Genomic DNA, 8210 nt, shown 5'->3' with positions numbered 1-8210 from the left:
ATGATAGCAGAAGCACAGTGGCTGCTAGAGGTAACTCTGACCCTTGTTTTTGACTGTAGCTGTCTTCAAATATATTTGTTCACCCAGTGTTTCCAGTCATCCTTTCTGTACAGTTCTCCTCTATTTGTGTCTGTAATACTGTTTGTCTTCATGGTACTCTTATTCCCATTTCTTATAGGGTTTTTGTTCATGGAAAGCTGTCTACTTGCACTGGGAAGGGGGAAGAAGCTCATCTCTCTGATCCTGCCACTTGCTGATGTCACTCACATAGGTCGTTTAACTGTGATCTCATTTGTCCTTTGTTGATCACAGTGTTGACCATCCAACTTTTCTCTTTTTTTGACGATTTGCATCATTTATCCCATGCAGTGGCTCAAATGCAATTGAAGGGGAAGAATAATTTGTGCATCACAGAAGAAAGATGTCTTTATGAATGACACAGTGGAACCCCCCTGCAGTCATTCTTTGGGGAATGGTCATTGAGGAGGAATTCACGACAGGCCTTTGTTAAATTCATACCTAGAAAGCCAGTGTTTTGTTACAGTTGCCCAGTCCTCACCCGATTATGCTTCTTTCTGCTTATTGTTGATACTTTGCCAACTATTCAGTTCTAATTTTGATCATTTCTACTTAGATTCCCAGCTCATGGATAACCTTAACCTCCTTGGACTTTGCACCTCTGCCTCTTTCACAGGTCTCTCTTTACTGCAAGCCAACGTTGTTCCATGCCTGCAGCACCTTGGAGAGCACAGTTGTTATTATATTGAAGTTCTATATCCGGTGATCTAATACAATTAATTTTTATGGCTTTGAAGAGAGGGTGCCTCTACTCATTGTTCTTGCACAAACACCTTCCTCTAGGACAGTGGTTCTCAACCTTGGCTGCACATTAGAATCACCTGGGAATCTTTTTAAAATCCTGATTTCTGGGCCTCATCCTCCGGAAATTCTGATTCTTTGTGATGGGGTGGGGCCACAACATTAGTAACAAAGAAATAGAATATCCGGAGGATGAGGCCCAGTATTAAGGATTTTAAAACGATTCTCAGGCGATTCTAATGTGCAGCCAAGGTTGAGAACCACTGTCCTAGGGAAGGTGTTTGTGCAAGAACAATGAGTAGAGGCACCCTCTCTTCTTTGTATGTACTCCTGTGCTTCTGTCCTTCTCTTGATGAGATTTCCATCTTCAACTAACTTTTGGAGCCACATTATTTACAACAGCAGTTTCCTCAGTATCTAACTCACTCAACTTGAAAATCTTTCTATGGAATCATGCCTAGTCATGGCAGATAAACAATCGTAGTGAAGATATTTTGTTTTCATAAGATCAACATATACCTCACCAGCATTTCCTTTTATACAGGTTGCTGCTGTGGAGCAGAGAACGTGGAGGTACCGACGGAACAGAAGGTTTCTGTAGGAATGTCACAAGCAAGGAATCCCAAGGTAGCCTTGTCTTCCCAGAAGAGCCACCCCTGTGAGAGTTGTGGACTAGTCTTGGGAAATATTTTCCACGTGATAGAGTTGGAGGGAACACAACACGGACAGATACTGTTGAGGTGTGGGGCATGTGCAAGACGGTTTTACTTCAGTGTAAAATTTCACCAGCAGCATGTGAGAGAGAAGACTTTCATTAGAGGTGTGGACAGGATCTCCCTTGCAAACAGCTACAATTTCAATGTGTTCCAGAATCGTTTCAGTTGCGGGGAGGTGGGGCAGGGTGTCCTTACCAAATCAGGACATCTCCACCTAAATGTTCCTCAGACCAAAAACAGTCCAAGGAGCACTGGTCTCCAATATCATCAGAGAGTTCACATAGGAGAAAAGCCTTATCAATGCAGTGAATGTAGGAAATCTTTTGCCACTAACAGTCACCTTCGTGGTCATCAGAGAGTTCACACAGGAGAAAAGCCTTTTCAATGCAGTGAGTGTGAAAAAGCTTTTACCATGAATGTGGGAAATCTTTTGCCTGGAACAGTGTTCTTCGTCGTCATCAGAGAGTGCACACAGGAGAAAAGCCTTATAAATGCAGTGAATGTGGAAAGTCTTTTACTCGTCCCACTGGTCTCCAATATGATCAGAGAGTTCACACAGGAGAAAAGCCTTTTAAATGCAGTAAATGTGGAAAGTCCTTTACAAGTCGCTCTGGTCTCCAATACCATCAGAGTTCACACTGGAGAAAAACCTTAAAAATGCAGTGAATGTGGGAAATATTTTACCTGTAGTACTCACCTTCGTACTCATCAGAGAGTTCACATTGGAGAACAGCCTTATAGATGCAGTGAATGTGGGAAATCTTTAAAAAGTAGGAAAGGTCTTCAATATCACAGAGCTCACACTGGAGAAAGCCATTATGAGTGCAATTAATGTGGGATATCTCTCAGTCTAATTTGTAAATTAGCTTTACAGAAAAGAGTCTGGATTTCATAAGGTATCATCAGAGAGTTCACACAGGAGAAAAACCTTATAAATGCAGTGAATGTGGAAAATCTTTTACCACTAACAAACTCCTTCATAGTCACCAGAGAGTTCATACAGGAGAAAAGCCTTATAAATGCAGGGAATGTGGAAAGTCTTTTTCCCGTCGCACTGGACTCCAGTATCATCAGAGAGTTCACACAGGAGAAAAGCCTTTTCAATGCAGTGAATGTGGGAAATCTTTTACCGGGAACAGTGATCTTCATCGTCATCAGATAGTTCATACAGGAGGAAAGTCCCTATAGATGGCATCAATCACCATCCTCATGGGCCCAGGGAAGCTAACTGTGTTGTCTAATTTGTTGAAGAAAATAGGAGCACCTCATCCCTTAGTTCTTACTTGTATCTCTGCCATGCATCGCCACATAGTACTGATTACTGTTGGCACCAGTAAACATTATGTAGAAGATCTGCCATTTTGAGGGACACACTTTCCTACATGCTAATGTTGAGTTTATTTATTGAGTGCCTAAGTCATCAAGGGGAGAACTGCCCGTCTCAGGTGTCTTTCTTTGTAAAATAATGAAGGCTTTTTACTAGGACTTCTTTAATGCTGGGTGTTCTATTTACTGTGTGGGTAGTTTATTAGAAATTCTGGGCTCTCCAAGCATGATGAAGTGAAAACTTTTATGTGGTCTCAAACATTTTTGCCCTTGGGGGAAGACTATGGTGCAGAAATTAGCTCAGCAGTTTTTGCCAAATTTACATAGCTGCCTATAATTTTGCAGTATGTCTAGTCCTCATGGGAACATGGATGCTTTGAGACACAGAAGTCACTCAAAAGAGGTGGTATCTGTGACAAACTCAAGTATGTCTGGGAGCAGCGTGAATTTTTTTTTGTTTGTTTTCAAGGGATGCTAAGACATTTGAAGAGATTCTTTTCCCCACGTGTTGCGGAGGGCCATGTGCCCTAATGCCTTCAATTCCATGGGTGATGGGCACTGGTTCTTTGGGTAGGATAAATGATAACTCAGCTCCAGTACACTCTTCCAAGGTGGCCTGTGGAATATGAGACCGAATCAGTGCAGAGAGCTTTTCAACATCACACTGTGGGTCAATCTCCATGACTATGCGATATGTAGCACCTGAGAAAAATCATTTAGAAAAAAAAATCACAGACATGCCAGAAAACTGGGATCTTAAGCCAGCCAAAGGAATGACATTTAAATTTTTAATTTTTATTTTTTTTTTATTATTATTTTGTTAGCTTTTTATTGCCTTTTTCTTTGTTTTCCCTTTTTTTGTTAGTTGCTTTTTTTTGCTTTTTTCTTTGTTCTCCTTTTTTTGTTTGTTCCTTTATTTCCTACTTCTTTTCACATTATTTTTCAACCACGTGAGCAGCAGACATGTGAGCGGCACGCAACTGTCCAGGGAGCATCAGCCCCGTGAGCAGCCTGCCTTGAGCCTAAGAGCAGCAGCCTCATGTGGCCTGCCCCTGTCCAAAGAGCAGCAGCTGTGTGAGTGGCCCGCTTCCCCGTCTGAGGAGCAGCAACCACGCGAGCAGTCCGACCTGTCCGAGGAGCAGCAGCCGCACGAGCAGTCTACCTACGTCTGAGGAGTGGCAGCCCTGCGCAGCCTGCCCCCATCCGAGGAGCAGCAGCTGCGCACAGCCCGCACCCTGCACTAGTCTGAGGAGCAGCAGCTGCACAAGCATCTTGCCCTCATCCAAGCAGCAGCAGCTGCATGAGCAGCCTGCCCAATCCGAGGAACAGAAGCTGTGTGAGCAGCCCGCCCGCATCCGAGGAGCAGCAGTTCTGCAAGAAGCCCGTCCCCATTTTAGAAGCAGCAGCAGCCACACCAGCAGACCACCCACGTCCGAGGAGCGGCAACCCTGTGTCAATCAGCTGCCTCCTGCACATCTCCCACTGGGGATGTGCCCGCAGCCCAGGTACATGCCCTTCACTGGAATCGAATCTGGGACTTTAAAGTCCACAAACCGATGCTCTATCCACTGAGCCAAACTGGTTTCGGCACATATATTTCTTTTATCTTGAGCCATTTAAGTTACAGTTACTTTGCATTCCTGGAGACAGACTGGCAGATGTATAGGTAGTTTTCCTATCAGTATTTTTCCCAAGGCTATAAAATATGACTAGAGAGAAAGTTATGAAGAGTTTAAAAGAGGTTTGTTTGAAGTAGTTCAGGGAAGTAAACTTTCTACTGACTAGAGACTCCATGGTGCAAATGATCTCTGAGGTGTGACAATAGCAGGGAGGAGGGGTAGCAAGAATGTAGCCTTGAAAGTAACTTCTCTTGTTCAGCAGTTTGAACAGAGGAGTTGTTGGATTAGAGGAGTCAACAATCTTGGGGTTTAATTGGCAGGTGATTCTCATAAATTGTGGAAGGCCACAGCAAAGAAAATAAAGACCTTTTTCTTGTCCTTAATACTACCTCCACCACATTTAGAACCTAAGGCTTCAGTGACCTGAAGAGTGAATACTTCTAGGAGATGAAATAAAGGGACACCAGCAATACGGGGATCATTCTGTTAGAGAGGATGTGAACAATGGGTCCAGCAGGAAATAAACTACTTGGGGTTTAATTAGCAGGTGCTTCTCATAAATTGTGGAAGGCCACAGCCAAGAAACATACCTTTTTCTTGTCCTTACGAATACCTCCACCACATTTAGAACCTAAGACTTTATTGACCTGAAGAATGACTACTTGTAGCTGACCAAATAAAGGCACACCATCAATACTGGGGGCATTGGGTTTAGGAGGACATCTGAAATGGTCCCTGAGTTTATAAACCACTCATTGAATTTTCTCCTCAACCCACAGGTTCTAACTCCCCAGTATGGATAAAAATGATGGCACACAGTAAACATAGTAATCTCAGGGAGCCTGACATAGCATAGCCAATCTTGCAAACTCAGAAGCTAAAAGTACCCATATAGGATGCTTTAAAGTTAAAACTTTCCAAGTAAAAGCTAGTCACAGGGGTATTTATGTCCTAGTCTGTTCTGTTTTGTGTGTGTGTGTGTGTGGTTTTTTAATTTTTTGCAAGAGTCAAATTTTACCTTATTGAGCTTGTCTGTTGTCTTTTTGCATCTGGGATAACATACCTTTGGGTTTTCAGGGACATTTCACTTTCACAGACTCCTAAGAGCACAATCTCTGAACACAGAAGATCACAGAGCCCCAATTGTTATTGTGTTAACTATTAACTGTTACCTAATAGATAAAGTTAAAAAGAAGTTTGTCTTTTTTTTTTTTTTTACTTTTTGTCCAATCCCAGAGATTTTCCTCCTTAGCTCCTGCCTCCAGTTTATCACCAGTGAATGTCATGTAACCCATTTATGTCTTCTTCTTTAGTCTCACGTATGGAAAAGGTGCAAAACTGCCATTCTCCCAAGCAATTTATTGTTATTCTGCTTCCTGGCATTGTTACCGGCTTGGGTCACATAAACTTCGGAAAATTCTCCACAAGTGTGGACATTTCTTAAAACATCACCAAAAACAATTGACTCATGTGAAGCAGGAGAAAGTTACATGTAGGTTATCATCAATTCCAGAGACTCAACTGATTGAACACAGATTAATAAACACAAATTTAGAGCACACTTAAAAGCTAGTGTTTTCCCATTGCATTAAGAGAACAGAAGAAAATTCTCAAGGCTCAGGTGACTTTGTTTTCTGTGTGTGTGTGTGTTTGTGTGTTTAATCCTTACCTGAGGCTGTTTTTTCTTTCTTTTTCCCCCTCCTATTCCTTTCCTCTGAGATTCTGTACTCCCTTCCATGCCTCCATGTTCCTGAATCCACTCCATTCACCACTTTATTTTGATAATTAGATTTCATATATGAGTCAGATCAAGTGATACTTGTTCTCTGACTGAATGATTTCACTTGGTATGATGTTTACCAGGTGCCTCTATGCTGTCTGTAAAGGTAAACATTGTTCTTTTTTACTGCTGTAGAGTATTCCATGGTATAAATTTTCCACAAATTTTTTTTTTTAATTCAGTGAAGAAATGAAAGGCAGAGAGAGAGAGAGAAACATCAATGATGACAGAGAATCATTGATTGGCTGCCTCTAGTGCACTCCCTACTGGGAATGAAACCTGCAACCTGGGCATGTACTCTTGTCCTGAATTAAACCTGGGATCCTTCAGTCTGCAGGGTGAAGCTCTATCCAATTAGCCAAACTGACTTTGGCTGTATCATAGCATTTTAATCCAGTCATCTATTGATGGACACTTGGGCTGTTTTCACATCTTTGCTATTGTAAATTGTGCTGCTATCAATAGAAGGGAGTATATATTCTATCTTATTGTTTCAGGTTTCTTAGGATATATTCCTAGAAGTGGAATCACTGGATCAAATGGAAGTTACATACTAAATTTTTTGAGGAAAGTCTACTGATTTTCATAATGGCGGCACCAGTTTGCATTCCCACCAGCAGTGTACTAAGGTTCCCTTTTTTCCATACCCTCCCCAGCACTTGTTTTGTTCATCTGTTGATGGCAGAAATTGTGAAAGTGGTGAGGTGACAGGTAATTGTTGCTTTAATTTCCAACTCTCTGGTGATCTGTGACTTTAAGCATCTTTTCATATATTTCTTGACTATCTTATCCACCCTGCAGCCCAGGCAGTGCTGACACTGAATGCCATCAGAAGCAGATGCCCTTACATATGCCCTTAAGTCAGTTTTGTGAACTTAACTTTGTATAATGGATTCAATGGAGGCAGGTTAAGGCAGTTAGAGACTTGAACAACCTCGTCCAGATACATATGGCCCAAGGGAGTCACATGCCAAAAATCTTGTTTTTTAAAAAAATATATATTTTATTGATTTTTCACAGTGAGGAAGGGAGAGAGATAGAGAGTTAGAAACATCGATGAGAGAGAAACATCGACCAGCTGCCTCCTGCACATCCCCCACTGGGGACGTGCCCGCAACCCACGCACATGCCCCTGACCGGAATCAACCCAGGACCCCTCAGTCCGCAGGCCGACGCTCCATCCACTGAGCCAAACCAGTTTCGGCCCAAAAACCTTGAATGAAGAAATAATGCTTGCCATTCAGAAAAAGCAAGTCTTGAACAAATATATGCAAAACCCTCAGCTAAAGAAAGCCCTTCAGGTGCAGAAGAAACAAACTTGCCCCGGAAATCACCTCCCCCGAAGGCGCTAGAGGACCCTTAGTGTATTTGGTGTGTTCTTGGGCTATTTACCTCTAAATCCTGGATCCCGGCCTTGAGCTTAGAAACTACATTACCCAGAAGGCCAGGCCTGGAATTGCATCAGGCTGAGCCAATGGAGGGTCAGAGAAGGCATTTTTGTTTGGCCGCTTCGGGAGGGCGGGACCGGTAATCCTTGTGGCGGGATTTCATCTTCTCAGATTTTTGTCTCAGGCCGTGAGGTTTTCCGTGTCCGCAGTCCCGTGGAGAAGGCCGGAGAGCGGTGTTCCCGCCTCACAGCCAATGGTGGGAGCCGCCCGTGGTGCCCACAGCTCCCACCTGGGACTGAAGGTCGGAGTCGCCACACGAAACCACGCCAGGACCGGGACAGGGACCGCCATTCCTGCAGCGGCTTCTACTCGCGCCCGCTCAGCCCACAGAGGGCAATGGCGGCGCCCCCGCTGAGGAGACGGGCTGAGGTGAGTCGAGTCCCCCAGGCCCTCACCGCCTCCTCACACAGACACCACAGCCTGGGGAGGGCGCCTGTCCCGTCCTGCAGCTCAGTCCCGCGTGGAGGACCGTGAGGAAGGTGGAGGGGAGAGAGGAGTGTTG

General features: G+C 43.8%; 2 pseudogenes; both read left to right on the top strand.

Moving 5' to 3' along the window:
* The window catches only part of LOC106725260, a 38402-nt pseudogene that overhangs the window by 2911 nt on the left and 27281 nt on the right, over positions 1-8210 (top strand).
* LOC102256961 overlaps positions 7755-8210 on the top strand; it is a 44724-nt pseudogene continuing 44268 nt past the window's right edge.

Source organism: Myotis brandtii, unplaced genomic scaffold (assembly GCF_000412655.1).
Source record: "Myotis brandtii unplaced genomic scaffold, ASM41265v1 scaffold150, whole genome shotgun sequence".
NCBI lineage: Eukaryota > Metazoa > Chordata > Mammalia > Chiroptera > Vespertilionidae > Myotis > Myotis brandtii.
The sequence above is the reverse complement of the archived record's forward strand: the minus strand, read 5'-3'. Positions and strand labels throughout refer to the sequence as shown.